Source organism: Phalangium opilio, unplaced genomic scaffold (genome assembly GCF_054372755.1).
Source record: "Phalangium opilio isolate 3A_F unplaced genomic scaffold, DU_Popi_V2 ptg000013l_1, whole genome shotgun sequence".
Taxonomy (NCBI): Eukaryota; Metazoa; Arthropoda; class Arachnida; order Opiliones; family Phalangiidae; genus Phalangium; species Phalangium opilio.
The window spans coordinates 6,166,774-6,192,604 of NW_028324148.1; the positions used below are offsets into that span (position 1 = coordinate 6,166,774).

General features: G+C 43.8%; 1 protein-coding gene and 48 non-coding genes across 49 annotated transcripts in view; all 49 read left to right on the plus strand.

The window, feature by feature from the left end:
* LOC149707953 (sorting nexin-25-like) overlaps positions 1-25,831 on the plus strand; it is a 365,564-nt gene that overhangs the window by 256,945 nt on the left and 82,788 nt on the right. The gene's annotated exons all lie outside the window — the stretch shown is intronic.
* On the plus strand, positions 536-608 carry TRNAA-AGC (transfer RNA alanine (anticodon AGC)). Its single transcript has one exon. It is a non-coding gene; the product is annotated as a tRNA-Ala (tRNA).
* On the plus strand, positions 1,117-1,189 carry TRNAA-AGC (transfer RNA alanine (anticodon AGC)). Its single transcript has one exon. It is a non-coding gene; the product is annotated as a tRNA-Ala (tRNA).
* On the plus strand, positions 1,262-1,334 carry TRNAA-AGC (transfer RNA alanine (anticodon AGC)). Its single transcript has one exon. It is a non-coding gene; the product is annotated as a tRNA-Ala (tRNA).
* Positions 2,279-2,351, plus strand: TRNAA-AGC (transfer RNA alanine (anticodon AGC)). The gene has a single exon. It is a non-coding gene; the product is annotated as a tRNA-Ala (tRNA).
* Positions 2,424-2,496, plus strand: TRNAA-AGC (transfer RNA alanine (anticodon AGC)). Its single transcript has one exon. It is a non-coding gene; the product is annotated as a tRNA-Ala (tRNA).
* Positions 3,296-3,368, plus strand: TRNAA-AGC (transfer RNA alanine (anticodon AGC)). The gene has a single exon. It is a non-coding gene; the product is annotated as a tRNA-Ala (tRNA).
* Positions 3,441-3,513, plus strand: TRNAA-AGC (transfer RNA alanine (anticodon AGC)). The gene has a single exon. It is a non-coding gene; the product is annotated as a tRNA-Ala (tRNA).
* On the plus strand, positions 4,316-4,388 carry TRNAA-AGC (transfer RNA alanine (anticodon AGC)). Its single transcript has one exon. It is a non-coding gene; the product is annotated as a tRNA-Ala (tRNA).
* TRNAA-AGC (transfer RNA alanine (anticodon AGC)) lies at positions 4,606-4,678 on the plus strand. The gene has a single exon. It is a non-coding gene; the product is annotated as a tRNA-Ala (tRNA).
* On the plus strand, positions 5,771-5,843 carry TRNAA-AGC (transfer RNA alanine (anticodon AGC)). Its single transcript has one exon. It is a non-coding gene; the product is annotated as a tRNA-Ala (tRNA).
* TRNAA-AGC (transfer RNA alanine (anticodon AGC)) lies at positions 5,916-5,988 on the plus strand. Its single transcript has one exon. It is a non-coding gene; the product is annotated as a tRNA-Ala (tRNA).
* On the plus strand, positions 6,935-7,007 carry TRNAA-AGC (transfer RNA alanine (anticodon AGC)). Its single transcript has one exon. It is a non-coding gene; the product is annotated as a tRNA-Ala (tRNA).
* TRNAA-AGC (transfer RNA alanine (anticodon AGC)) lies at positions 7,080-7,152 on the plus strand. The gene has a single exon. It is a non-coding gene; the product is annotated as a tRNA-Ala (tRNA).
* Positions 7,225-7,297, plus strand: TRNAA-AGC (transfer RNA alanine (anticodon AGC)). The gene has a single exon. It is a non-coding gene; the product is annotated as a tRNA-Ala (tRNA).
* TRNAA-AGC (transfer RNA alanine (anticodon AGC)) lies at positions 7,370-7,442 on the plus strand. Its single transcript has one exon. It is a non-coding gene; the product is annotated as a tRNA-Ala (tRNA).
* On the plus strand, positions 7,515-7,587 carry TRNAA-AGC (transfer RNA alanine (anticodon AGC)). The gene has a single exon. It is a non-coding gene; the product is annotated as a tRNA-Ala (tRNA).
* On the plus strand, positions 7,660-7,732 carry TRNAA-AGC (transfer RNA alanine (anticodon AGC)). The gene has a single exon. It is a non-coding gene; the product is annotated as a tRNA-Ala (tRNA).
* On the plus strand, positions 8,238-8,313 carry TRNAA-AGC (transfer RNA alanine (anticodon AGC)). The gene has a single exon. It is a non-coding gene; the product is annotated as a tRNA-Ala (tRNA).
* Positions 8,824-8,896, plus strand: TRNAA-AGC (transfer RNA alanine (anticodon AGC)). Its single transcript has one exon. It is a non-coding gene; the product is annotated as a tRNA-Ala (tRNA).
* On the plus strand, positions 8,969-9,041 carry TRNAA-AGC (transfer RNA alanine (anticodon AGC)). Its single transcript has one exon. It is a non-coding gene; the product is annotated as a tRNA-Ala (tRNA).
* TRNAA-AGC (transfer RNA alanine (anticodon AGC)) lies at positions 9,114-9,186 on the plus strand. The gene has a single exon. It is a non-coding gene; the product is annotated as a tRNA-Ala (tRNA).
* Positions 9,259-9,331, plus strand: TRNAA-AGC (transfer RNA alanine (anticodon AGC)). The gene has a single exon. It is a non-coding gene; the product is annotated as a tRNA-Ala (tRNA).
* On the plus strand, positions 9,404-9,476 carry TRNAA-AGC (transfer RNA alanine (anticodon AGC)). The gene has a single exon. It is a non-coding gene; the product is annotated as a tRNA-Ala (tRNA).
* Positions 9,549-9,621, plus strand: TRNAA-AGC (transfer RNA alanine (anticodon AGC)). The gene has a single exon. It is a non-coding gene; the product is annotated as a tRNA-Ala (tRNA).
* On the plus strand, positions 9,982-10,057 carry TRNAA-AGC (transfer RNA alanine (anticodon AGC)). The gene has a single exon. It is a non-coding gene; the product is annotated as a tRNA-Ala (tRNA).
* TRNAA-AGC (transfer RNA alanine (anticodon AGC)) lies at positions 10,276-10,348 on the plus strand. Its single transcript has one exon. It is a non-coding gene; the product is annotated as a tRNA-Ala (tRNA).
* Positions 10,421-10,493, plus strand: TRNAA-AGC (transfer RNA alanine (anticodon AGC)). The gene has a single exon. It is a non-coding gene; the product is annotated as a tRNA-Ala (tRNA).
* On the plus strand, positions 10,566-10,638 carry TRNAA-AGC (transfer RNA alanine (anticodon AGC)). The gene has a single exon. It is a non-coding gene; the product is annotated as a tRNA-Ala (tRNA).
* TRNAA-AGC (transfer RNA alanine (anticodon AGC)) lies at positions 10,711-10,783 on the plus strand. The gene has a single exon. It is a non-coding gene; the product is annotated as a tRNA-Ala (tRNA).
* On the plus strand, positions 10,856-10,928 carry TRNAA-AGC (transfer RNA alanine (anticodon AGC)). The gene has a single exon. It is a non-coding gene; the product is annotated as a tRNA-Ala (tRNA).
* On the plus strand, positions 11,001-11,073 carry TRNAA-AGC (transfer RNA alanine (anticodon AGC)). The gene has a single exon. It is a non-coding gene; the product is annotated as a tRNA-Ala (tRNA).
* TRNAA-AGC (transfer RNA alanine (anticodon AGC)) lies at positions 11,579-11,654 on the plus strand. Its single transcript has one exon. It is a non-coding gene; the product is annotated as a tRNA-Ala (tRNA).
* On the plus strand, positions 12,165-12,237 carry TRNAA-AGC (transfer RNA alanine (anticodon AGC)). Its single transcript has one exon. It is a non-coding gene; the product is annotated as a tRNA-Ala (tRNA).
* TRNAA-AGC (transfer RNA alanine (anticodon AGC)) lies at positions 12,310-12,382 on the plus strand. The gene has a single exon. It is a non-coding gene; the product is annotated as a tRNA-Ala (tRNA).
* TRNAA-AGC (transfer RNA alanine (anticodon AGC)) lies at positions 12,455-12,527 on the plus strand. Its single transcript has one exon. It is a non-coding gene; the product is annotated as a tRNA-Ala (tRNA).
* On the plus strand, positions 12,600-12,672 carry TRNAA-AGC (transfer RNA alanine (anticodon AGC)). Its single transcript has one exon. It is a non-coding gene; the product is annotated as a tRNA-Ala (tRNA).
* Positions 12,745-12,817, plus strand: TRNAA-AGC (transfer RNA alanine (anticodon AGC)). Its single transcript has one exon. It is a non-coding gene; the product is annotated as a tRNA-Ala (tRNA).
* Positions 12,890-12,962, plus strand: TRNAA-AGC (transfer RNA alanine (anticodon AGC)). Its single transcript has one exon. It is a non-coding gene; the product is annotated as a tRNA-Ala (tRNA).
* TRNAA-AGC (transfer RNA alanine (anticodon AGC)) lies at positions 13,323-13,398 on the plus strand. The gene has a single exon. It is a non-coding gene; the product is annotated as a tRNA-Ala (tRNA).
* Positions 13,617-13,689, plus strand: TRNAA-AGC (transfer RNA alanine (anticodon AGC)). Its single transcript has one exon. It is a non-coding gene; the product is annotated as a tRNA-Ala (tRNA).
* On the plus strand, positions 13,762-13,834 carry TRNAA-AGC (transfer RNA alanine (anticodon AGC)). Its single transcript has one exon. It is a non-coding gene; the product is annotated as a tRNA-Ala (tRNA).
* Positions 13,907-13,979, plus strand: TRNAA-AGC (transfer RNA alanine (anticodon AGC)). Its single transcript has one exon. It is a non-coding gene; the product is annotated as a tRNA-Ala (tRNA).
* TRNAA-AGC (transfer RNA alanine (anticodon AGC)) lies at positions 14,052-14,124 on the plus strand. The gene has a single exon. It is a non-coding gene; the product is annotated as a tRNA-Ala (tRNA).
* On the plus strand, positions 14,197-14,269 carry TRNAA-AGC (transfer RNA alanine (anticodon AGC)). Its single transcript has one exon. It is a non-coding gene; the product is annotated as a tRNA-Ala (tRNA).
* Positions 14,342-14,414, plus strand: TRNAA-AGC (transfer RNA alanine (anticodon AGC)). Its single transcript has one exon. It is a non-coding gene; the product is annotated as a tRNA-Ala (tRNA).
* On the plus strand, positions 14,924-14,996 carry TRNAA-AGC (transfer RNA alanine (anticodon AGC)). Its single transcript has one exon. It is a non-coding gene; the product is annotated as a tRNA-Ala (tRNA).
* TRNAA-AGC (transfer RNA alanine (anticodon AGC)) lies at positions 15,069-15,141 on the plus strand. Its single transcript has one exon. It is a non-coding gene; the product is annotated as a tRNA-Ala (tRNA).
* On the plus strand, positions 15,214-15,286 carry TRNAA-AGC (transfer RNA alanine (anticodon AGC)). Its single transcript has one exon. It is a non-coding gene; the product is annotated as a tRNA-Ala (tRNA).

A 25,831-nucleotide genomic window follows, 5' to 3' on the forward strand; every position in this document is an offset into this window, starting at 1 on the left:
ACCGGGATCGATGCGCGGCGCCTCCAATCAAAATTTGTCATTCGTAAAGCGGCTGAAATTAAATTTATGAGTGTCCAAACCCTTCAAACGAGAGTGGAAGGGGGCAAAGCTCAGATGGTAGAGCGCTCGCTTAGCATGCGAGAGGTACCGGGATCGATGCCCGGCGCCTCCAATCGAAATTTATCATTCGTAAAGCGGCTGAAATTAAATTTATGAGTGTCCAAACCCTTCAAACGAGAGTGGAAGGGGGCGTAGCTTAGATTGTAAAGCGCTCGCTTAGCATGCGAGAGGTACCGGGATCGATGCGCGGCGCCTCCAATCAAAATTTATCATTCGTAAAGCGGCTGAAATTAAATTTATGAGTGTCCAAACCCTTCAAACTTCAGGGGAGGGGGCGTAGCTCAGATGGTAGAGCGCTCGCTTAGCATGCGAGAGGTACCGGGATCGATGCGCGGCGCCTCCAATCAAAATTTATCATTCGTAAAGCGGCTGAAATTAAATTTATGAGTGTCCAAACCCTTCAAACTTCAGGGGAGGGGGCGTAGCTCAGATGGTAGAGCGCTCGCTTAGCATGCGAGAGGTACCGGGATCGATGCCCGGCGCCTCCAATCAAAATTTATCATTCGTAAAGCGGCTGAAATTAAATTTATGAGTGTCCAAACCCTTCAAACTAGAGGGGAGGGGGCGTAGCTAAGATGGTAGAGTGCTCGCTTAGCATGCGAGAGGTACCGGGATCGATGCGCGGCGCCTCCAATCAAAATTTGTCATTCGTAAAGCGGCTGAAATTAAATTTATGAGTGTCCAAACCCTTCAAACGAGAGTGGAAGGGGGCAAAGCTCAGATGGTAGAGCGCTCGCTTAGCATGCGAGAGGTACCGGGATCGATGCCCGGCGCCTCCAATCGAAATTTATCATTCGTAAAGCGGCTGAAATTAAATTTATGAGTGTCCAAACCCTTCAAACTAAAGGGGAGGGGGCGTAACTCAGATGGTAGAGTGCTCGCTTAGCATGCGAGAGGTACCGGAATCGATGCCCGGCGCCTCCAATCGAAATTTATCATTCGTAAAGCAGCTGAAATTAAATTTATGATTGTCCAAACCCTTCAAACTAAAGGGGAGGGGGCGTAGCTCAGATGGTACAGCGCTCGCTTAGCATGCGAGAGGTACCGGGATCGATGCCCGGCGCCTCCAATCAAAATTTATCATTCGTAAAGCGGCTGAAATTAAATTTATGAGTGTCCAAACCCTTCAAACTTGAGGGGAGGGGGCGTAGCTCAGATGGTAGAGCGCTCGCTTAGCATGCGAGAGGTACCGGGATCGATGCCCGGCGCCTCCAATCGAAATTTATCCTTCGTAAAGCGGCTGAAATTAAAATTTATGAGTGTTCAAACCCTTCCAACTACAGAAGAACGGGCGTAGCTCAGATGGTAGAGCGCTCGCTTAGCATGCGAGAGGTACCGGGATCGATGCCCGGCGCCTCCAATCGAGATTTATCATTCGTAAAGCGGCTGAATTAAAATTTATGAGTGGCCAAACCCTTCAAACTACAGGGGAGGGGGCGTAACCCAGATGGTAGAGCGCTCGCTTAGCATGCGAGAGGTACCGGGATCGATGCCCGGCGCCTCCAATCAAAATTTATCATTCGTAAAGCGGCTGAAATTAAATTTATGAGTGTCCAAACCCTTCAAACTAGAGGGGAGGGGGCGTAGCTAAGATGGTAGAGTGCTCGCTTAGCATGCGAGAGGTACCGGGATCGATGCGCGGCGCCTCCAATCAAAATTTGTCATTCGTAAAGCGGCTGAAATTAAATTTATGAGTGTCCAAACCCTTCAAACGAGAGTGGAAGGGGGCAAAGCTCAGATGGTAGAGCGCTCGCTTAGCATGCGAGAGGTACCGGAATCGATGCCCGGCGCCTCCAATCGAAATTTATCATTCGTAAAGCGGCTGAAATTAAATTTATGAGTGTCCAAACCCTTCAAACTAAAGGGGAGGGGGCGTAACTCAGATGGTAGAGTGCTCGCTTAGCATGCGAGAGGTACCGGAATCGATGCCCGGCGCCTCCAATCGAAATTTATCAGTCGTAAAGCAGCTGAAATTAAATTTATGATTGTCCAAACCCTTCAAACTAAAGGGGAGGGGGCGTAACTCAGATGGTAGAGTGCTCGCTTAGCATGCGAGAGGTACCGGAATCGATGCCCGGCGCCTCCAATCGAAATTTATCATTCGTAAAGCAGCTGAAATTAAATTTATGATTGTCCAAACCCTTCAAACTAAAGGGGAGGGGGCGTAGCTCAGATGGTACAGCGCTCGCTTAGCATGCGAGAGGTACCGGGATCGATGCCCGGCGCCTCCAATCAAAATTTATCATTCGTAAAGCGGCTGAAATTAAATTTATGAGTGTCCAAACCCTTCAAACTTGAGGGGAGGGGGCGTAGCTCAGATGGTAGAGCGCTCGCTTAGCATGCGAGAGGTACCGGGATCGATGCCCGGCGCCTCCAATCGAAATTTATCCTTCGTAAAGCGGCTGAAATTAAAATTTATGAGTGTTCAAACCCTTCCAACTACAGAAGAACGGGCGTAGCTCAGATGGTAGAGCGCTCGCTTAGCATGCGAGAGGTACCGGGATCGATGCCCGGCGCCTCCAATCGAGATTTATCATTCGTAAAGCGGCTGAATTAAAATTTATGAGTGGCCAAACCCTTCAAACTACAGGGGAGGGGGCGTAACCCAGATGGTAGAGCGCTCGCTTAGCATGCGAGAGGTACCGGGATCGATGCCCGGCGCCTCCAATCAAAATTTATCATTCGTAAAGCGGCTGAAATTAAATTTATGAGTGTCCAAACCCTTCAAACTAGAGGGGAGGGGGCGTAGCTAAGATGGTAGAGTGCTCGCTTAGCATGCGAGAGGTACCGGGATCGATGCGCGGCGCCTCCAATCAAAATTTGTCATTCGTAAAGCGGCTGAAATTAAATTTATGAGTGTCCAAACCCTTCAAACGAGAGTGGAAGGGGGCAAAGCTCAGATGGTAGAGCGCTCGCTTAGCATGCGAGAGGTACCGGAATCGATGCCCGGCGCCTCCAATCGAAATTTATCATTCGTAAAGCGGCTGAAATTAAATTTATGAGTGTCCAAACCCTTCAAACTAAAGGGGAGGGGGCGTAACTCAGATGGTAGAGTGCTCGCTTAGCATGCGAGAGGTACCGGAATCGATGCCCGGCGCCTCCAATCGAAATTTATCATTCGTAAAGCAGCTGAAATTAAATTTATGATTGTCCAAACCCTTCAAACTAAAGGGGAGGGGGCGTAGCTCAGATGGTACAGCGCTCGCTTAGCATGCGAGAGGTACCGGGATCGATGCCCGGCGCCTCCAATCAAAATTTATCATTCGTAAAGCGGCTGAAATTAAATTTATGAGTGTCCAAACCCTTCAAACTTGAGGGGAGGGGGCGTAGCTCAGATGGTAGAGCGCTCGCTTAGCATGCGAGAGGTACCGGGATCGATGCCCGGCGCCTCCAATCGAAATTTATCCTTCGTAAAGCGGCTGAAATTAAAATTTATGAGTGTTCAAACCCTTCAAACTACAGAAGAACGGGCGTAGCTCAGATGGTAGAGCGCTCGCTTAGCATGCGAGAGGTACCGGGATCGATGCGCGGCGCCTCCAATCAAAATTTGTCATTCGTAAAGCGGCTGAAATTAAATTTATGAGTGTCCAAACCCTTCAAACGAGAGTGGAAGGGGGCAAAGCTCAGATGGTAGAGCGCTCGCTTAGCATGCGAGAGGTACCGGGATCGATGCCCGGCGCCTCCAATCGAAATTTATCATTGGTAAAGCGGCTGAAATTAAATTTATGAGTGTCCAAACCCTTCGAACGAGAGTGGAAGGGGGCAAAGCTCAGATGGTAGAGCGCTCGCTTAGCATGCGAGAGGTACCGGGATCGATGCGCGGCGCCTCCAATCAAAATTTGTCATTCGTAAAGCGGCTGAAATTAAATTTATGAGTGTCCAAACCCTTCAAACGAGAGTGGAAGGGGGCAAAGCTCAGATGGTAGAGCGCTCGCTTAGCATGCGAGAGGTACCGGGATCGATGCCCGGCGCCTCCAATCGAAATTTATCATTCGTAAAGCGGCTGAAATTAAATTTATGAGTGTCCAAACCCTTCAAACGAGAGTGGAAGGGGGCGTAGCTTAGATTGTAAAGCGCTCGCTTAGCATGCGAGAGATACCGGGATCGATGCCCGGCGCATCCAATCAAAATTTATCATTCGTAAAGCGGCTGAAATTAAATTTATGAGTGTCCAAACCCTTCAAACTAGAGGGGAGGGGGCGTAGCTCAGATGGTAGAGCGCTCGCTTAGCATGCGAGAGGTACCGGGATCGATGCCCGGCGCCTCCAATCAAAATTTATCATTCGTAAAGCGGCTGAAATTAAATTTATGAGTGTCCAAACCCTTCAAACTAAAGGGGAGGGGGCGTAACTCAGATGGTAGAGTGCTCGCTTAGCATGCGAGAGGTACCGGGATCGATGGCCGGCGCCTCCAATCGAAATTTATCATTCGTAAAGCCGCTGAAATTAAATTTATGATTGTCCAAACCCTTCAAACTAAAGGGGAGGGGGCGTAACTCAGATGGTAGAGTGCTCGCTTAGCATGCGAGAGGTACCGGGATCGATGCCCGGCGCCTCCAATCGAAATTTATCCTTCGTAAAGCGGCTGAAATTAAAATTTATGAGTGTTCAAACCCTTCAAACTACAGAAGAACGGGCGTAGCTCAGATGGTAGAGCGCTCGCTTAGCATGCGAGAGGTACCGGGATCGATGCACGGCGCCTCCAATCGAAATTTATCATTCGTAAAGCGGCTGAATTAAAATTTATGAGTGGCCAAACCCTTCAAACTACAGGGGAGGGGGCGTAACCCAGATGGTAGAGCGCTCGCTTAGCATGCGAGAGGTACCGGGATCGATGCCCGGCGCCTCCAATCGAAATTTATTATTCGTAAAGCGGCTGAATTTAAATTTATGAGTGTCCAAACATTTCAAACTACAGGGGAGGGGGCCTAGCTCAGATGGTAGAGCGCTCGCTTAGCATGCGAGAGGTACCGGGATCGATGCCCGGCGCCTCCAATCGAAATTTATCATTCGTAAAGCGGCTGAAATTAAATTTATGAGTGTCCAAACCCTTCAAACGAGAGTGGAATGGGGCATAGCTCAGATGGTAGAGCGCTCGCTTAGCATGCGAGAGGTACCGGGATCGATGCCCGGCGCCTCCAATCGAAATTTATCATTGGTAAAGCGGCTGAAATTAAATTTATGAGTGTCCAAACCCTTCAAACGAGAGTGGAAGGGGGCAAAGCTCAGATGGTAGAGCGCTCGCTTAGCATGCGAGAGGTACCGGGATCGATGCGCGGCGCCTCCAATCAAAATTTCTCATTCGTAAAGCGGCTGAAATTAAAATTATGAGTGTCCAAACCCTTCAAATGAGAGTGGAAGGGGGCAAAGCTCAGATGGTAGAGCGCTCGCTTAGCATGCGAGAGGTACCGGGATCGATGCCCGGCGCCTCCAATCGAAATTTATCATTCGTAAAGCGGCTGAAATTAAATTTATGAGTGTCCAAACCCTTCAAACGAGAGTGGAAGGGGGCGTAGCTTAGATTGTAAAGCGCTCGCTTAGCATGCGAGAGGTACCGGGATCGATGCCCGGCGCCTCCAATCAAAATTTATCATTCGTAAAGCGGCTGAAATTAAATTTATGAGTGTCCAAACCCTTCAAACTAGAGGGGAGGGGGCGTAGCTCAGATGGTAGAGCGCTCGCTTAGCATGCGAGAGGTACCGGGATCGATGCCCGGCGCCTCCAATCGAAATTTATCATTCGTAAAGCAGCTGAAATTAAATTTATGATTGTCCAAACCCTTCAAACTAAAGGGGAGGGGGCGTAACTCAGATGGTAGAGTGCTCGCTTAGCATGCGAGAGGTACCGGGATCGATGCCCGGCGCCTCCAATCGAAATTTATCCTTCGTAAAGCGGCTGAAATTAAAATTTATGAGTGTTCAAACCCTTCAAACTACAGAAGAACGGGCGTAGCTCAGATGGTAGAGCGCTCGCTTAGCATGCGAGAGGTACCGGGATCAATGCCCGGCGCCTCCAATCGAAATTTATCATTCGTAAAGCGGCTGAATTCAAATTTATGAGTGGCCAAACCCTTCAAACTACAGGGGAGGGGGCGTAACCCAGATGGTAGAGCGCTCGCTTAGCATGCGAGAGGTACCGGGATCGATGCCCGGCGCCTCCAATCGAAATTTATTATTCGTAAAGCGGCTGAATTAAAATTTATGAGTGTCCAAACCCTTCAAACTACAGGGGACTGTTTGTAGCTCAGATGGTAGAGCGCTCGCTTAGCATGCGAGAGGTACCGGGATCGATGCCCGGCGCCTCCAATCGAAATTTATCATTGGTAAAGCGGCTGAAATTAAATTTATGAGTGTCCAAACCCTACAAACGAGAGTGGAAGGGGGCAAAGCTCAGATGGTAGAGCGCTCGCTTAGCATGCGAGAGGTACCGGGATCGATGCGCGGCGCCTCCAATCAAAATTTGTCATTCGTAAAGCGGCTGAAATTAAATTTATGAGTGTCCAAACCCTTCAAACGAGAGTGGAAGGGGGCAAAGCTCAGATGGTAGAGCGCTCGCTTAGCATGCGAGAGGTACCGGGATCGATGCCCGGCGCCTCCAATCGAAATTTATCATTCGTAAAGCGGCTGAAATTAAATTTATGAGTGTCCAAACCCTTCAAACGAGAGTGGAAGGGGGCGTAGCTTAGATTGTAAAGCGCTCGCTTAGCATGCGAGAGGTACCGGGATCGATGCCCGGCGCCTCCAATCAAAATTTATCATTCGTAAAGCGGCTGAAATTAAATTTATGAGTGTCCAAACCCTTCAAACTAGAGGGGAGGGGGCGTAGCTCAGATGGTAGAGCGCTCGCTTAGCATGCGAGAGGTACCGGGATCGATGCCCGGCGCCTCCAATCAAAATTTATCACTCGTAAAGCGGCTGAAATTAAATTTATGAGTGTCCAAACCCTTCAAACTAAAGGGGAGGGGGCGTAACTCAGATGGTAGAGTGCTCGCTTAGCATGCGAGAGGTACCGGGATCGATGCCCGGCGCCTCCAATCGAAATTTATCATTCGTAAAGCAGCTGAAATTAAATTTATGATTGTCCAAACCCTTCAAACTAAAGGGGAGGGGGCGTAACTCAGATGGTAGAGTGCTCGCTTAGCATGCGAGAGGTACCGGGATCGATGCCCGGCGCCTCCAATCGAAATTTATCATTCGTAAAGCAGCTGAAATTAAATTTATGATTGTCCAAACCCTTCAAACTAAAGGGGAGGGGGCGTAGCTCAGATGGTACAGCGCTCGCTTAGCATGCGAGAGGTACCGGGATCGATGCCCGGCGCCTCCAATCAAAATTTATCATTCGTAAAGCGGCTGAAATTAAATTTATGAGTGTCCAAACCCTTCAAACTTGAGGGGAGGGGGCGTAGCTCAGATGGTAGAGCGCTCGCTTAGCATGCGAGAGGTACCGGGATCGATGCCCGGCGCCTCCAATCAAAATTTATCATTCGTAAAGCGGCTGAAATTAAATTTATGAGTGTCCAAACCCTTCGAACTTCAGGGGAGGGGGCGTAGCTCAGATGGTAGAGCGCTCGCTTAGCATGCGAGAGGTACCGGGATCGATGCCCGGCGCCTCCAATCGAAATTTATCCTTCGTAAAGCGGCTGAAATTAAAATTTATGAGTGTTCAAACCCTTCAAACTACAGAAGAACGGGCGTAGCTCAGATGGTAGAGCGCTCGCTTAGCATGCGAGAGGTACCGGGATCGATGCCCGGCGCCTCCAATCGAAATTTATCATTCGTAAAGCGGCTGAATTAAAATTTATGAGTGGCCAAACCCTTCAAACTACAGGGGAGGGGGCGTAACCCAGATGGTAGAGCGCTCGCTTAGCATGCGAGAGGTACCGGGATCGATGCCCGGCGCCTCCAATCGAAATTTATTATTCGTAAAGCGGCTGAATTAAAATTTATGAGTGTCCAAACCCTTCAAACTACAGGGGAGGGGGCGTAACCCAGATGGTAGAGCGCTCGCTTAGCATGCGAGAGGTACCGGGATCGATGCCCGGCGCCTCCAATCGAAATTTATTATTCGTAAAGCGGCTGAATTAAAATTTATGAGTGTCCAAACCCTTCAAACTACAGGGGACTTGGCGTAGCTCAGATGGTAGAGCGCTCGCTTAGCATGCGAGAGGTACCGGGATCGATGCCCGGCGCCTCCAATCGAAATTTATCATTGGTAAAGCGGCTGAAATTAAATTTATGAGTGTCCAAACCCTTCAAACGAGAGTGGAAGGGGGCAAAGCTCAGATGGTAGAGCGCTGGCTTAGCATGCGAGAGGTACCGGGATCGATGCGCGGCGCCTCCAATCAAAATTTGTCATTCGTAAAGCGGCTGAAATTAAATTTATGAGTGTCCAAACCCTTCAAACGATAGTGGAAGGGGGCAAAGCTCAGATGGTAGAGCGCTCGCTTAGCATGCGAGAGGTACCGGGATCGATGCCCGGCGCCTCCAATCGAAATTTATCATTCGTAAAGCGGCTGAAATTAAATTTATGAGTGTCCAAACCCTTCAAACGAGAGTGGAAGGGGGCGTAGCTTAGATTGTAAAGCGCTCGCTTAGCATGCGAGAGGTACCGGGATCGATGCCCGGCGCCTCCAATCAAAATTTATCATTCGTAAAGCGGCTGAAATTAAATTTATGAGTGTCCAAACCCTTCAAACTAGAGGGGAGGGGGCGTAGCTCAGATGGTAGAGCGCTCGCTTAGCATGCGAGAGGTACCGGGATCGATGCCCGGCGCCTCCAATCAAAATTTATCATTCGTAAAGCGGCTGAAATTAAATTTATGAGTGTCCAAACCCTTCAAACTAAAGGGGAGGGGGCGTAACTCAGATGGTAGAGTGCTCGCTTAGCATGCGAGAGGTACCGGGATCGATGCCCGGCGCCTCCAATCGAAATTTATCATTCGTAAAGCAGCTGAAATTAAATTTATGATTGTCCAAACCCTTCAAACTAAAGGGGAGGGGGCGTAACTCAGATGGTAGAGTGCTCGCTTAGCATGCGAGAGGTACCGGGATCGATGCCCGGCGCCTCCAATCGAAATTTATCATTCGTAAAGCAGCTGAAATTAAATTTATCATTGTCCAAACCCTTCAAACTAACGGGGAGGGGGCGTAGCTCAGATGGTACAGCGCTCGCTTAGCATGCGAGAGGTACCGGGATCGATGCCCGGCGCCTCCAATCAAAATTTATCATTCGTAAAGCGGCTGAAATTAAATTTATGAGTGTCCAAACCCTTCAAACTTGAGGGGAGGGGGCGTAGCTCAGATGGTAGAGCGCTCGCTTAGCATGCGAGAGGTACCGGGATCGATGCCCGGCGCCTCCAATCAAATTTTATCATTCGTAAAGCGGCTGAAATTAAATTTATGAGTGTCCAAACCCTTCAAACTTCAGGGGAGGGGGCGTAGCTCAGATGGTAGAGCGCTCGCTTAGCATGCGAGAGGTACCGGGATCGATGCCCGGCGCCTCCAATCGAAATTTATCCTTCGTAAAGCGGCTGAAATTAAAATTTATGAGTGTTCAAACCCTTCAAACTGCAGAAGAACGGGCGTAGCTCAGATGGTAGAGCGCTCGCTTAGCAGGCGAGAGGTACCGGGATCGATGCCCGGCGCCTCCAATCGAAATTTATCATTCGTAAAGCGGCTGAATTAAAATTTATGAGTGGCCAAACCCTTCAAACTACAGGGGAGGGGGCGTAACCCAGATGGTAGAGCGCTCGCTTAGCATGCGAGAGGTACCGGGATCGATGCCCGGCGCCTCCAATCGAAATTTATTATTCGTAAAGCGGCTGAATTAAAATTTATGAGTGTCCAAACCCTTCAAACTACAGGGGACTTGGCGTAGCTCAGATGGTAGAGCGCTCGCTTAGCATGCGAGAGGTACCGGGATCGATGCCCGGCGCCTCCAATCGAAATTTATCATTGGTAAAGCGGCTGAAATTAAATTTATGAGTGTCCAAACCCTTCAAACGAGAGTGGAAGGGGGCAAAGCTCAGATGGTAGAGCGCTCGCTTAGCATGCGAGAGGTACCGGGATCGATGCGCGGCGCCTCCAATCAAAATTTATCATTCGTAAAGCGGCTGAAATTAAATTTATGAGTGTCCAAACCCTTCAAACTAAAGGGGAGGGGGCGTAACTCAGATGGTAGAGTGCTCGCTTAGCATGCGAGAGGTACCGGGATCGATGCCCGGCGCCTCCAATCGAAATTTATCATTCGTAAAGCAGCTGAAATTAAATTTATGATTGTCCAAACCCTTCAAACTAAAGGGGAGGGGGCGTAGCTCAGATGGTACAGCGCTCGCTTAGCATGCGAGAGGTACCGGGATCGATGCCCGGCGCCTCCAATCAAAATTTATCATTCGTAAAGCGGCTGAAATTAAATTTATGAGTGTCCAAACCCTTCAAACTTGAGGGGAGGGGGCGTAGCTCAGATGGTAGAGCGCTCGCTTAGCATGCGAGAGGTACCGGGATCGATGCCCGGCGCCTCCAATCAAAATTTATCATTCGTAAAGCGGCTGAAATTAAATTTATGAGTGTCCAAACCCTTCAAACTAAAGGGGAGGGGGCGTAACTCAGATGGTAGAGTGCTCGCTTAGCATGCGAGAGGTACCGGGATCGATGCCCGGCGCCTCCAATCGAAATTTATCATTCGTAAAGCAGCTGAAATTAAATTTATGATTGTCCAAACCCTTCAAACTAAAGGGGAGGGGGCGTAGCTCAGATGGTACAGCGCTCGCTTAGCATGCGAGAGGTACCGGGATCGATGCCCGGCGCCTCCAATCAAAATTTATCATTCGTAAAGCGGCTGAAATTAAATTTATGAGTGTCCAAACCCTTCAAACTTGAGGGGAGGGGGCGTAGCTCAGATGGTAGAGCGCTCGCTTAGCATGCGAGAGGTACCGGGATCGATGCCCGGCGCCTCCAATCAAAATTTATCATTGGTAAAGCGGCTGAAATTAAATTTATGAGTGTCCAAACCCTTCAAACGAGAGTGGAAGGGGGCCAAGCTCAGATGGTAGAGCGCTCGCTTAGCATGCGAGAGGTACCGGGATCGATGCGCGGCGCCTCCAATCGAAATTTATCATTCGTAAAGCGGCTGAAATTAAATTTATGAGTGTCCAAACCCTTCAAACGAGAGTGGAAGGGGCAAAGCTCAGATGGTAGAGCGCTCGCTTAGCATGCGAGAGGTACCGGGATCGATGCGCGGCGCCTCCAATCGAAATTTATCATTCGTAAAGCGGCTGAAATTAAATTTATGAGTGTCCAAACCCTTCAAACGAGAGTGGAAGGGGCAAAGCTCAGATGGTAGAGCGCTCGCTTAGCATGCGAGAGGTACCGGGATCGATGCCCGGCGCCTCCAATCGAAATTTATTATTCGTAAAGCGGCTGAATTAAAATTTATGAGTGTCCAAACCCTTCAAACTACAGGGGACTTGGCGTAGCTCAGATGGTAGAGCGCTCGCTTAGCATGCGAGAGGTACCGGGATCGATGCCCGGCGCCTCCAATCGAAATTTATCATTGGTAAAGCGGCTGAAATTAAATTTATGAGTGTCCAAACCCTTCAAACGAGAGTGGAAGGGGGCAAAGCTCAGATGGTAGAGCGCTGGCTTAGCATGCGAGAGGTACCGGGATCGATGCGCGGCGCCTCCAATCAAAATTTGTCATTCGTAAAGCGGCTGAAATTAAATTTATGAGTGTCCAAACCCTTCAAACGATAGTGGAAGGGGGCAAAGCTCAGATGGTAGAGCGCTCGCTTAGCATGCGAGAGGTACCGGGATCGATGCCCGGCGCCTCCAATCGAAATTTATCATTCGTAAAGCGGCTGAAATTAAATTTATGAGTGTCCAAACCCTTCAAACGAGAGTGGAAGGGGGCGTAGCTTAGATTGTAAAGCGCTCGCTTAGCATGCGAGAGGTACCGGGATCGATGCCCGGCGCCTCCAATCAAAATTTATCATTCGTAAAGCGGCTGAAATTAAATTTATGAGTGTCCAAACCCTTCAAACTAGAGGGGAGGGGGCGTAGCTCAGATGGTAGAGCGCTCGCTTAGCATGCGAGAGGTACCGGGATCGATGCCCGGCGCCTCCAATCAAAATTTATCATTCGTAAAGCGGCTGAAATTAAATTTATGAGTGTCCAAACCCTTCAAACTAAAGGGGAGGGGGCGTAACTCAGATGGTAGAGTGCTCGCTTAGCATGCGAGAGGTACCGGGATCGATGCCCGGCGCCTCCAATCGAAATTTATCATTCGTAAAGCAGCTGAAATTAAATTTATGATTGTCCAAACCCTTCAAACTAAAGGGGAGGGGGCGTAACTCAGATGGTAGAGTGCTCGCTTAGCATGCGAGAGGTACCGGGATCGATGCCCGGCGCCTCCAATCGAAATTTATCATTCGTAAAGCAGCTGAAATTAAATTTATCATTGTCCAAACCCTTCAAACTAACGGGGAGGGGGCGTAGCTCAGATGGTACAGCGCTCGCTTAGCATGCGAGAGGTACCGGGATCGATGCCCGGCGCCTCCAATCAAAATTTATCATTCGTAAAGCGGCTGAAATTAAATTTATGAGTGTCCAAACCCTTCAAACTTGAGGGGAGGGGGCGTAGCTCAGATGGTAGAGCGCTCGCTTAGCATGCGAGAGGTACCGGGATCGATGCCCGGCGCCTCCAATCAAATTTTATCATTCGTAAAGCGGCTGAAATTAAATTTATGAGTGTCCAAACCCTTCAAACTTCAGGGGAGGGGGCGTAGCTCAGATGGTAGAGCGCTCGCTTAGCATGCGAGAGGTACCGGGATCGATGCCCGGCGCCTCCAATCGAAATTTATCCTTCGTAAAGCGGCTGAAATTAAAATTTATGAGTGTTCAAACCCTTCAAACTGCAGAAGAACGGGCGTAGCTCAGATGGTAGAGCGCTCGCTTAGCAGGCGAGAGGTACCGGGATCGATGCCCGGCGCCTCCAATCGAAATTTATCATTCGTAAAGCGGCTGAATTAAAATTTATGAGTGGCCAAACCCTTCAAACTACAGGGGAGGGGGCGTAACCCAGATGGTAGAGCGCTCGCTTAGCATGCGAGAGGTACCGGGATCGATGCCCGGCGCCTCCAATCGAAATTTATTATTCGTAAAGCGGCTGAATTAAAATTTATGAGTGTCCAAACCCTTCAAACTACAGGGGACTTGGCGTAGCTCAGATGGTAGAGCGCTCGCTTAGCATGCGAGAGGTACCGGGATCGATGCCCGGCGCCTCCAATCGAAATTTATCATTGGTAAAGCGGCTGAAATTAAATTTATGAGTGTCCAAACCCTTCAAACGAGAGTGGAAGGGGGCAAAGCTCAGATGGTAGAGCGCTCGCTTAGCATGCGAGAGGTACCGGGATCGATGCGCGGCGCCTCCAATCAAAATTTATCATTCGTAAAGCGGCTGAAATTAAATTTATGAGTGTCCAAACCCTTCAAACTAAAGGGGAGGGGGCGTAACTCAGATGGTAGAGTGCTCGCTTAGCATGCGAGAGGTACCGGGATCGATGCCCGGCGCCTCCAATCGAAATTTATCATTCGTAAAGCAGCTGAAATTAAATTTATGATTGTCCAAACCCTTCAAACTAAAGGGGAGGGGGCGTAGCTCAGATGGTACAGCGCTCGCTTAGCATGCGAGAGGTACCGGGATCGATGCCCGGCGCCTCCAATCAAAATTTATCATTCGTAAAGCGGCTGAAATTAAATTTATGAGTGTCCAAACCCTTCAAACTTGAGGGGAGGGGGCGTAGCTCAGATGGTAGAGCGCTCGCTTAGCATGCGAGAGGTACCGGGATCGATGCCCGGCGCCTCCAATCAAAATTTATCATTCGTAAAGCGGCTGAAATTAAATTTATGAGTGTCCAAACCCTTCAAACTAAAGGGGAGGGGGCGTAACTCAGATGGTAGAGTGCTCGCTTAGCATGCGAGAGGTACCGGGATCGATGCCCGGCGCCTCCAATCGAAATTTATCATTCGTAAAGCAGCTGAAATTAAATTTATGATTGTCCAAACCCTTCAAACTAAAGGGGAGGGGGCGTAGCTCAGATGGTACAGCGCTCGCTTAGCATGCGAGAGGTACCGGGATCGATGCCCGGCGCCTCCAATCAAAATTTATCATTCGTAAAGCGGCTGAAATTAAATTTATGAGTGTCCAAACCCTTCAAACTTGAGGGGAGGGGGCGTAGCTCAGATGGTAGAGCGCTCGCTTAGCATGCGAGAGGTACCGGGATCGATGCCCGGCGCCTCCAATCAAAATTTATCATTGGTAAAGCGGCTGAAATTAAATTTATGAGTGTCCAAACCCTTCAAACGAGAGTGGAAGGGGGCCAAGCTCAGATGGTAGAGCGCTCGCTTAGCATGCGAGAGGTACCGGGATCGATGCGCGGCGCCTCCAATCGAAATTTATCATTCGTAAAGCGGCTGAAATTAAATTTATGAGTGTCCAAACCCTTCAAACGAGAGTGGAAGGGGCAAAGCTCAGATGGTAGAGCGCTCGCTTAGCATGCGAGAGGTACCGGGATCGATGCCCGGCGCCTCCAATCGATATTTATCATTCGTAAAGCGGCTGAAATTAAATTTATGAGTGTCCAAACCCTTCAAACGAGAGTGGAAGGGGGCGTAGCTTAGATTGTAAAGCGCTCGCTTAGCATGCGAGAGGTACCGGGATCGATGCGCGGCGCCTCCAATCAAAATTTATCATTCGTAAAGCGGCTGAAATTAAATTTATGAGTGTCCAAACCCTTCAAACTTGAGGGGAGGGGGCGTAGCTCAGATGGTAGAGCGCTCGCTTAGCATGCGAGAGGTACCGGGATCGATGCCCGGCGCCTCCAATCAAAATTTATCATTCGTAAAGCGGCTGAAATTAAATTTATGAGTGTCCAAACCCTTCAAACTTCAGGGGAGGGGGCGTAGCTCAGATGGTAGAGCGCTCGCTTAGCATGCGAGAGGTACCGGGATCGATGCCCGGCGCCTCCAATCAAAATTTATCATTCGTAAAGCGGCTGAAATTAAATTTATGAGTGTCCAAACCCTTCAAACTAGAGGGGAGGGGGCGTAGCTCAGATGGTAGAGTGCTCGCTTAGCATGCGAGAGGTACCGGGATCGATGCCCGGCGCCTCCAGTCGAAATTTATCATAAAACATCAATATTTTGGAAAAGGCGTAACATTGATAAATGATTTATAAAATATTACTAACCTAACTTAACCAAACCAAACCAAACCTAACATAACATAACAGTAATGTTTTGGAAAAGGCATATTATTTGAGAAGTCAATGAAGCTAAACATATGTATTTTGAAAAAGGCGTAGAATAGTTAAATGATTTATATAATATTATTAATCTAACCTGACCTAACCAAACTTACAATTTCCTTCTCTGGGTTTGAAGCCGAGCCATTGAATTAAAAGCCTGATATTCTACCATGCTGCTGCGGTGATTCGAAATCCTCACAGTCATTTAATTAACTAATTCTTTCAAATAAATCTATTCAGCAGAAACCCGCCATTGGGCTGGAAACTTAAATATATTCTCCATAAAAAACCAAAAAGCGGTTTCGGTCGAATGGGATTCGGTCCAATTGGACTATACCATTGACGTCCTCGCCTTATCTCTGTCATCCCCTACGTCAACTATGCGCGAGAAAGCAGCGCTCAGGCGCCGCGGTGTACCGTATATTTAACCCCGTTTTCACTACGCATGGATCACGGCTGCCTATACCGATTCTATCTCCATCTTTCTCTGCTCTTTGCTGAATTTTTACGACGATTGCTTTTAATTGCCATGAACAAGTTAGTTAAAGGTTTTGAACATACATAACTTGATGGATTTTGAATATGTGTCTCTATGTGAAAATCGTTTGTTCTGTAATTGTTTCTAAATCGAATCAAGTGTACCTATGATTTCGCGAGTTCCAAAAACCAAACCAAGGCTTAACGAAAAGGTAAAAGAAATAGATGGTGGAAAACATAAAGCGTTTTCCTTTGCGGTAAAAACGAGCTGCTCCGAGACGGCGGCGCGTCTTACAATGACCCAGTCGCTCACTCCCGGTTTCCTCCCGGATTGATCCCAACCGCTCCGAGTCAAGAGCCTGAAGACGTCACAAAACCGCTCTGAAAAAACTTTTGTCTTTCATTCGGAGCAACTACATTCGGTCCTCCGAGCTAGAGCGATGACGTAACACGTAAATTTGGAGCGATCTCGGAGCGCTCTCAGGCAACCCAAAAGAAAAACGGTATAAGATAAAATATTAAGTCCCGGCTTCTTTTCCACCCCCCTACCCATTAAGGGGGGATTGTCGACTATCACGCGCTCACCGGACGCTATTTTAGGCCTTCTTATATAAATTCCTTCTTACAACTACGATTTAATTTTAATATCTTGAGTTTGGGGGCCCCAAAATGGTTACCGCTTGGGGCCTCCACTTGACTTGAGCCGCCACTCTTGAGTAGCTAGGTTAAGTACCAACCCTGATTTACTATTGACAACCATCGTACCAGTTTTAACCGTTGTTAACTCCGATTTGGTAGAAGGCCACTTTTGCATAGTCTCTAGAGCAGACAGGCTCCCACCCTGAGTTTCAAGCTCATTTATCCGATTTTTTATCGATGATACCCTCGCGATTGTGCCACATGTTGTCGATCCTGTCTCTACAGTAAACGAAACGAATAATTTCACATCATATTCATAAGTGTAACTATATGAATAAGACTGGGACAGAACAATCATTGAAATATAATATAGAAAATAGACTATGGTGATATTAAAGGGGCAGTAAAACTTGAATAAAAATTTGACAGCTAGTTACAGACAATTTAATAAACTCCTCGAGAGAATTAAACACACCGCTAGAGGCAGTGCGAGTTGGCTAGCCTCACGCGTGTAAAAAACTCGTTTTATGTCTGGTGTTGCTTTTGGCTCGAGGGAAATAACCTAATGTGCTTTTCGAGGGCCCCGTAAGCGGTGGTTTCAACTTTCAACCCCCTTTTAATCTGTAGTGTCAAAACCACTCACATAGGCTGTAAAAGCGCCAAATTTGGAAGCAAATTCTGTAGTATGAAAGTACTACGTTTCATACTTTTATTTTAATTTTTAATAGGCAAGGTAAGGGTTGGGTTTACGTTGGGCTAGGTCAGGGTTGGGTTTACGTTGGGCTAGGTTAGGGTTGGGTTTACGTTGGGCTAGGTTAGGGTTGGGTTTAAGTTGGGCTAGGTTAGGGTTAGGTTTAAGTTCATCCGTGAATATTCGGTTTGACTCCAAACTCTTGTTTTCATCACCGGAAGAGCTGAAAAGATCCTCATTGAATTCTTTCTTTTTCAAATGTCTTGGTATACCAATTATTTTCAAATTGGTTTCAGATTTTGAACGCCAGAGGCTATTATGACGTTGTTTACTGAATAATCATGAATTAAATGTTAGATAACTGAACATTTTTAAAAATATTAAAAGGACTGAAAAGAACTCATCAGCGGTTGGGAAAAATTATTTTAAGTTTCTTTCAAGAACGCCATTTCTCAGTCACGCGTCTATGACGTATTTCAAATAATGTTTACCCACGCACCGATGCCTTCTTTACGTCCCTTTAGATCGAGTATGCAACAATGGCTTAATTTTTTAAAATACATTAATGCATGTGGTATCAATACAAATAACGGTCTGGGAAGGCACTAAAAATTTTCGTTAATTCATTCCCAAACCAGAGGTGGTACGAAACTGTATCACTGACATTTCTATGTTACACTGGATAAATATCCTAGACTAGCTATGGCAAAATCCTAGACTAGCAATTGCTATTTAGTAATTCTCTACACACTGTAACGTTTAACCCCCTTGTTAATGAAGTACTGACATGAATCTATATAACTATGAATATACAGCTCTATCATATGCCCCTTCTATCATGTCGAATTGGTTTGGGTGTTACCTTCCTAGCTTTGACGCGTTTTGCGTAGCTCTAATAGCCATTCACAAGACAAGAGGAAGTGACGTTTCGAATTTATACCCCCCCCCCCGGATCCCCCTCCCTTCTCCCGCTCCTAACACTAGCAGACACGTTGCTGATGTCTCCTTTCGCTAAGCCCCGCCCAAACCTTATCGAGAGGTTAGACAGCATAACGCAGCTGTATATTCATAGTTATATAGATTCATGGTACTGGCCGGTCGTTTTGGGGGATTTCGATACAGTTATCAAAAAAAGTCAAAGAAACGTTCCAGAGCAGGATCCAAAGGCAACTAACTTTTACAACCAAAACAGGCGTTTCTTTTCGGCTCGGAGAGGGGAGCAGGTGACATAGACTGCGGTTGGCTGAACATCCATCTGTGGAATATGTTCAGTCCTACGCCGTCCATGTCACCTCCTCCCACCCTTTCCAAACCGAGCCGAAAAGAAACGCCGGTTTTGGTAGTAAAAGTTAGTTGCCTTTGGATTCTGCTCAGGAACGTTTCTTTGACTTCTTGTGATATCTCGTGAGATTTTGTATCGAGATCTCTCAGAGTGGAACTAAGTCAACGGTTTATTGAAGCCTTTCAGGGGTGTAAATGAACACCTGAAACAGTGTCATATTTGGAGCCAAATAAACTATTTTTAAAGGTGTTAAAGCACACTCCATAGAGTGTACAGGAAATGTCCTACCTTTAATTATAATATAATATATGATATTATACCTCACAAAATTGTGATATGTTACCTGCATGCACGCTATACCTTTGGTATCGGTGCTTGAAGCGTCACCCCTTTCAACATCAACGTTACCTGCATTGAAAACGTTGGCTTTATATTTCTACCCTTTATTGATTGCTTTGTTGCATGTCAAAAATATATCTGAAACAATACACTCGCCGTCCACTCTATATTCATATATTTAATAAGAAACTCAATTAAGTCAAACCAGCCTCGAAAGGCTCTCTTAGTACAATACTTTTCCAGAGAAACCATTTTCCTTAAATATCTTTACTATCATGAGTTACATAACAGCAATAAGTATAACAACCAAATACGGTAAAGAGAGGGTGAAATGGAAAATCAAGTGATTTTTATCCATCATTTCCTAATTATAAGACCAATCTGCATAGTGAAACATACAAGAAATAAAACCGAAAGATTTTAAAATTACAAATAATTTGAAATTCCATGGATAATTTTAAAAAAGTACCTCCGACCAATCGCGTAACGCCTTGCCTTTTTATTAACCAAATTCTTGTGGCACGCTCCGTGTCGAAAGAAATTTATCGCGAGATTTGACAACAGTGGCCCGAGACATGGAGCGTGCAACGAGAATTTTGATTGGTCGGGGGTACTTAAAGGGTATGAGAAGCTTCGTTTGAAAAACCTCTGATTTATATTGCAAAAGATAGAATTAATTACTGTGAATTCAAAAATATCAAGCTTTTAATTCTCCGATTTCTAGTTATTTGGCAATATGCATTTGAAAATGCTTCATATGAAATTATTTAAAATCCAGTTTTTAAGAAAGGCTACAACGTTTTCTTGTTTTTGACGTCACACACGCGAGATGGTGCCACTCTCTCCGCTATCAAAGCATGGACAGAGCTCGAGACGCTTATAGCTCGCGCTCGCGCGTATAGGTTTCCCATGGGTTTCCCGTGCTCCCGTGCTTTTTTCCTCAACGTCATAGTGATGTCATAAACCAACCGAACAAGCTGACAAGACAAAATGATTTATATATCGAAACTGAATTTCGTGATTTTCCAATGGATTTTAAAAATAGAAACTTTGGTTCAATTATATTAAAAACTTTATATTTTGAAAGTAGAGACTTGAAAGTGTGATATAATACCACTTTCGTGCTAAAATATGATATGAAATTGTAAATTCCCATACCCTTTAAAACATTATCCACGAACTTTGAAACTAATTGTAATTTTAAAATCGTTAGGTGCTATTTTTTAGGTGTTTCATTATGCTGATTGGTCTTATAATTAGTAGAAGAAACCACCAGATTTTCCATTTCACCCTCCCTTTAATAAATGTGTGCTCTGACTAAAATATGATTTCCGTCGACAATCTTGTTATTTGTTGAAAGGATCATAGAAGCCACCACTGGCGAGATATACTCCATAGGTGTAAGCATCATATATAAATATATCTTCAGAATCTCCTGGAACTTGCCCATTCCGTTTTCACATAAATCCTATCTCGATAACATGGGAACAAACCGTCCTTAATAACTTCATCATTACGACATTGGTAAATGTCATACCTTTAGCCTATATGTTACCTATGATATTACAAGGCAAAAATAAATGAAACATCTTTAATGCAACTTTGGATATGATATATGAACGTGGACTAATATTATCTAGCATTTTTTTTTATTGCTTGCCCCTATGACACAGCCAACCAGCAGCGCCCTATACTAATAACTATTACCATTAACCTCGGCAAGTTTTGATGGAAAGGAGAAACCGAGTAACACCGCGGAGGAAAAGTTCTTTAACTAGTGGCAAGTTCTGCGTAGAAGGGTTTGTTCCTACGTTCTATAATATGGTCGAAGTGAAATAAGACGCTCAAGCCATGTACTAAATATTTTTATATAATTGTTACCATCACTGTCTCTCCAATTCTCAAAAGCGAATAAAATTTTTCACCGTTCTTAATTTTTTACCGCGGATGAATCTAACATAGATATTATCAGAAGTATAATGTTGACCGAATTCAAGAATAAACTTCTCAATCTTGGCATTAAGCCTAAAACTATTTTTCTCCGAGAAAGGGAACACTTACGAGTTGTGAAAAACAACTTCACGTTCAACTTTGCGTTCAATTTCCTAAATTTTGTCGGTTTGCTTAACGCAAACAGACAAATGAACGCCAAAAAGTGCATCACCCTCTTGCTACTCAACTCTTACTGCGGAATTCAAACGTACATTTGTATCGTTGATGCGTGCAAAATATATAGGACCGGTAAATTCACAGACTTTCTTAACTCGTTCGGAAACATAATACGACTATACAGCATCATGTTTTTCGTCAATTTAATTTCTTTTCACCAGACCACAGTGTTAAAATGGTTAAAAGCGTTACGTGTTTGTTCTGATGTCGAACTGAAGTTGCCAACTTTACTTAATTTTGTGTTCGCTTTGGAAGTAGTATTATTTATTGTTCTTGTAATAATATCGTTCATAAATGCATGGATCAGTCAATATATCGACTTTTACGTTAAGCATATATTAGGCGATTGGGAATATTTAAAACCGCCTTGGTTTCTGACCTATCTTTTAATTAATTTAGACACACTTTTCTGGAATTTTAATTTATTATTAACCTTGGTTGCTAAAGGACTTTTATCTTTTACGGTAGAGTGTATTAGAATGAGGGTTAAATATTTATCGTTGAATTTGGTTAATAACCATGATATTAAAGCATTTAATCAAAAACATACAGAAGTTTTGGCTGTGTTGGAAGACTTAAACGACACGTTCAAATATGTCTTTTTTCTGTGGATGATTGAATGGGTATCAACTTTCTGTCTACAAATACCAGTTACGATTGATATTATGGCTGACCCTAAAGTATTGAGTATATTAATATTTACATTCGACCCAATGTTAGTCTTATTGAGTGGCGTACTTTTGTTTTCAACAATGAGCCTTATGGGTGGCGCCAAAGATTTGTTATTATCGGTCTGTCATCTAAGATTACTCAAAACATCAAATGATTTATCCGACGCCAATAGGGCTAAGGAAAACTACTTATTGGTTAAGATTAACAATGGATGTTTCAATTTTACATTCTTGAAATGTGTCTTGATCAACCAGAGTTTACTAGGTAGTGTCTTCATTGCTGTCATATCGTACTTGCTTTTCATTTTATCTTTTACTCGAGTGCATACCAACGATAATTGTTCAAATTTTACGTGTACAAATGCTAACATTTAAATATGTACTAAACGGATATTGATGTGAAGTAAATGATTATTTTCTCTGATTAACAATAGTAACGACAATATATTGAATTTCCTTGCATTACACCAAAACTCCAGTTTGTTTGTATTTTAAATGGGGAAATTACCATCTCTTTGGTGAAAAGGTTCTGCTCTGAGATAAAGTTTAGTAATTTGGCTTATTTGCTACACATTTTAATTGTTACTATTAAAGTTAATATAATGAAATTAAAATTCATTATTCGTGTAATAATTCGCTTCAAAAGTTGAATATAGGAGTCTTTCTTGTATCTAAAAATAAGAACCCCATTTATTTTTATCTACGTGTGATGTAGAATATAGGATAGAGAACGCCGATGGCCTTGAATGTGTCGTTTGTTGTTGGTGGAAAATTAGTCCTGTACTTGACTCGATACTCGATAAGAGATTTTCTGAGACTCGGAAAAGTTTCGAGTATCAAACCAAGGCTCGATAAATACTCGAACATGCTTTTAGAAGGCCTTTAACTCTGAAAATGGGATGTAGTAGCTATAAAAATCTACTAGAAAGTCACGCTTAAGTCAAGTTTGCGCTGATTGGGTAGTTTACATCACAATTCCAGTGTAATGTAGTAGGGTAGTAGCTCCTAGCTGGTTCAATAGTGGAAGTAAAAGTAATAAAATACAGTTAAAAGCGCGTTGAATATTAATATAATTATTGTATTTTAATTATTTATTTTTTAAGTTCAGCTTAGTACTTTTAGTTTGGGACTTCGCGCGAAGCATAACAATGGCTTGAATTGACTTCGGTGAGGAATGAGATTCCGAAGAAGATATTTATGAGGAATTAAGTTTGTTAAATTTAAAGGGAAGAAGACTAATACCGTCTGGGAGTTGTTTGAAGTAGTTGTTGATGATCAAAATTATACTAAATGTCTATTATGAGAGCGATTAATTAACATAAATTGTGGAAATGCTAGAAAACCAATTCCCAGTTACTCGATAAATACTCGAAACAAATTTTAAAACTACTCGATACTCGAGACTCGGCTCGATACGGGAAAATTTCAATACTCGAGACTCGACTCGAAACCAAAAATTCAAGGCTCGCACAGCCCTATGGAAAATACACCAAAAACAAGATAGTCTAGCCCATAATTAAGCCACATCGTTTACGTACTCTCGCTATCCTTACTGCAATAAATATACTTCTAGTGAAATATACCGGTCAGAGGGAATAATGTTTCAATGGCTGAATGGCAACGTTAATCACATGTCGCCAATGCCCGTTACTAAATTAATTACTAATACTACAACTACTACCACTACTACTCAGGTAAAACTATTAGTCCCACCGATACCTTGTAGTTAAGAAGAAGATAATAGGTGGTAAAGAAAATATCAGCTACCGGGTCGCATTGAGAAAGAAAGTGTTTGTAACTTTTTAATATTCTGTTTACTGTTTTGAAAATATTCCACAGAACGGCAATTCGGTTCATTAAAGTGTGGTTCAAATTTCAAAAAGATCTATCTATTAGTTTATATCATAAAAAAAAAAGTTGCTAAGGGTGGTATTCATTTCCATAAGATTAATCATACCTTTTTAAGTAAAATTGAAAATTTTCTCATAGAAATAACATGGGAATTTTTTGGTAAAAAACAAATTTGTTACTCGAGTTTTAGAAAAATTATACGTTTTTTTAGGTTTGGAAACGGTCTTAAATTAAACTTAACACTTTAAACTAGGATCATTTTTCAAGTTATTAAGAACAATGTTCAATTTTAAATTTTCAAAGGTTTCCTCGATTAGCGAGTTCTTACAATGGATGTGCTATTTTATTCGGATAGGTCAGCACAATCAAATTAAGCCATTTTCAACATTTATTATCCAAATAATAATTCCAGTAATTCTACTTGATAAGTTTTGAATGAAATGCCCAATCGAAGGTTAAAGAAGCTTGAGTAATCCCACCGCCAGCCTGCTAAAACCATCGAGTCTAACAAAACAGCATTTATGAAGTTAGTAAACAAAAGGTAGGGTATTTTGGTCTCTATTTACTATATTTCGTTGCAAAAGCTCAATGATATTGAAATATGAAACACTTTGAAGGTAGGTATTAGAATTAAGCGTTAATTTGTGTTATAATTAATTGCTTTTGTTAAGCCTTGGTCAAAATAAAATTTTCAAAATTCGAAACTGATGCCGTCCTGACTATCTCGGGACAGTAACAATTAAAGATGATTAAACTAGATTACCGATTACAGGAAATTAAACTAGATTACCGATTACAGGAACTTAAACTAGATTACCGATTACAGGAAATTAAACTTGATTACCGATTACAGGAAATTAAACTAGATTTCCGATTAAAGGAAATTAAACTAGATTTCCGATTAAAGGAAATTAAGCTAGAATACCGATTACAGGTAATTTAGCTACATTACCGATTACAGGTAATTTAGCTACATTACCGATTACAGGTAATTTAGCTAGATTACCGGATACAGGTAATATGGCTTGATTGCCGATTGGAGGAAGTTAAGCTAGATAACCAATTACTGGCTATTAAGATAGATTACCGATTACAGGCTATTAAGATAGATTAACGATTACAGGAAATTAAACTAGATTACCGATTACAGGTTATTTACCTAGAATACCGATTACAGGTAATTTACCTAGAATACCGATTACAGGCAATTTCGCTACATAACCGATTACAGGAAATTAAACTAGATTACCGATTACAGGAAATTAAACTAGATTACCGATTACAGGAAATTAAACTAGATTACCGATTACAGGAAATTAAACTAGATTACCGATTACAGGAAATTAAACTAGATTACCGATTACAGGAAATTAAACTAGATTACCGATTACAGGAAATTAAACTAGATTACCGATTACAGGAAATTAAACTAGATTACCGATTACAGGAAATTAAACTAGATTACCGATTACAGGAAATTAAACTAGATTACCGATTACAGGAAATTTAACTAGATTTCCGATTAAAGGAAATTAAGCTAGAATACCGATTACAGGTAATTAAACTAGATTACCGATTACAGGAAATTAAACTAGATTACCGATTACAGGAAATTAAACTAGATTACCGATTACAGGAAATTAAACTAGATTACCGATTACAGGAAATTAAACTAGAATACCGATTACAGGTAATTAAACTAGATTACCGATTACAGGAAATTAAACTAGATTACCGATTACAGGAAATTAAACTAGATTACCGATTACAGGAAATTAAACTAGATTACCGATTACAGGAAATTAAACTAGATTACCGATTACAGGAAATTAAACTAGATTACCGATTACAGGAAATTAAACTAGATTACCGATTACAGGAAATTAAAGTAGATTACCGATTGAAGTAAATTAAACTAGATTACCGATTACAGGAAATTAAACTAGATTACCGATTACAGGAAATTAAACTAGATTAAAGATTAAAGTAAATTAAAGTAGATTACCGATTGAAGTAAATTAAACTAGAATACCGATTAGAGTACATTAAACTAGATTACCGATTAGAGTAAATTAAACTAGATTACCGATTAGAGTAAATTAAACTAAATTACCGATTAGAGTAAGTTAAACTAGATTACTGGTTATTTAGCAAGATATCCCGGCATATCGGACTACTGGTTATTTAGCTAGATATCCCGGCATATCGGACTACTGGTTATTTAGCTGAATTGCCGATTACTGGTAATTTAGCTAGATTGCCGATTACAGGCAGACTATTCGTTTCAAAACGA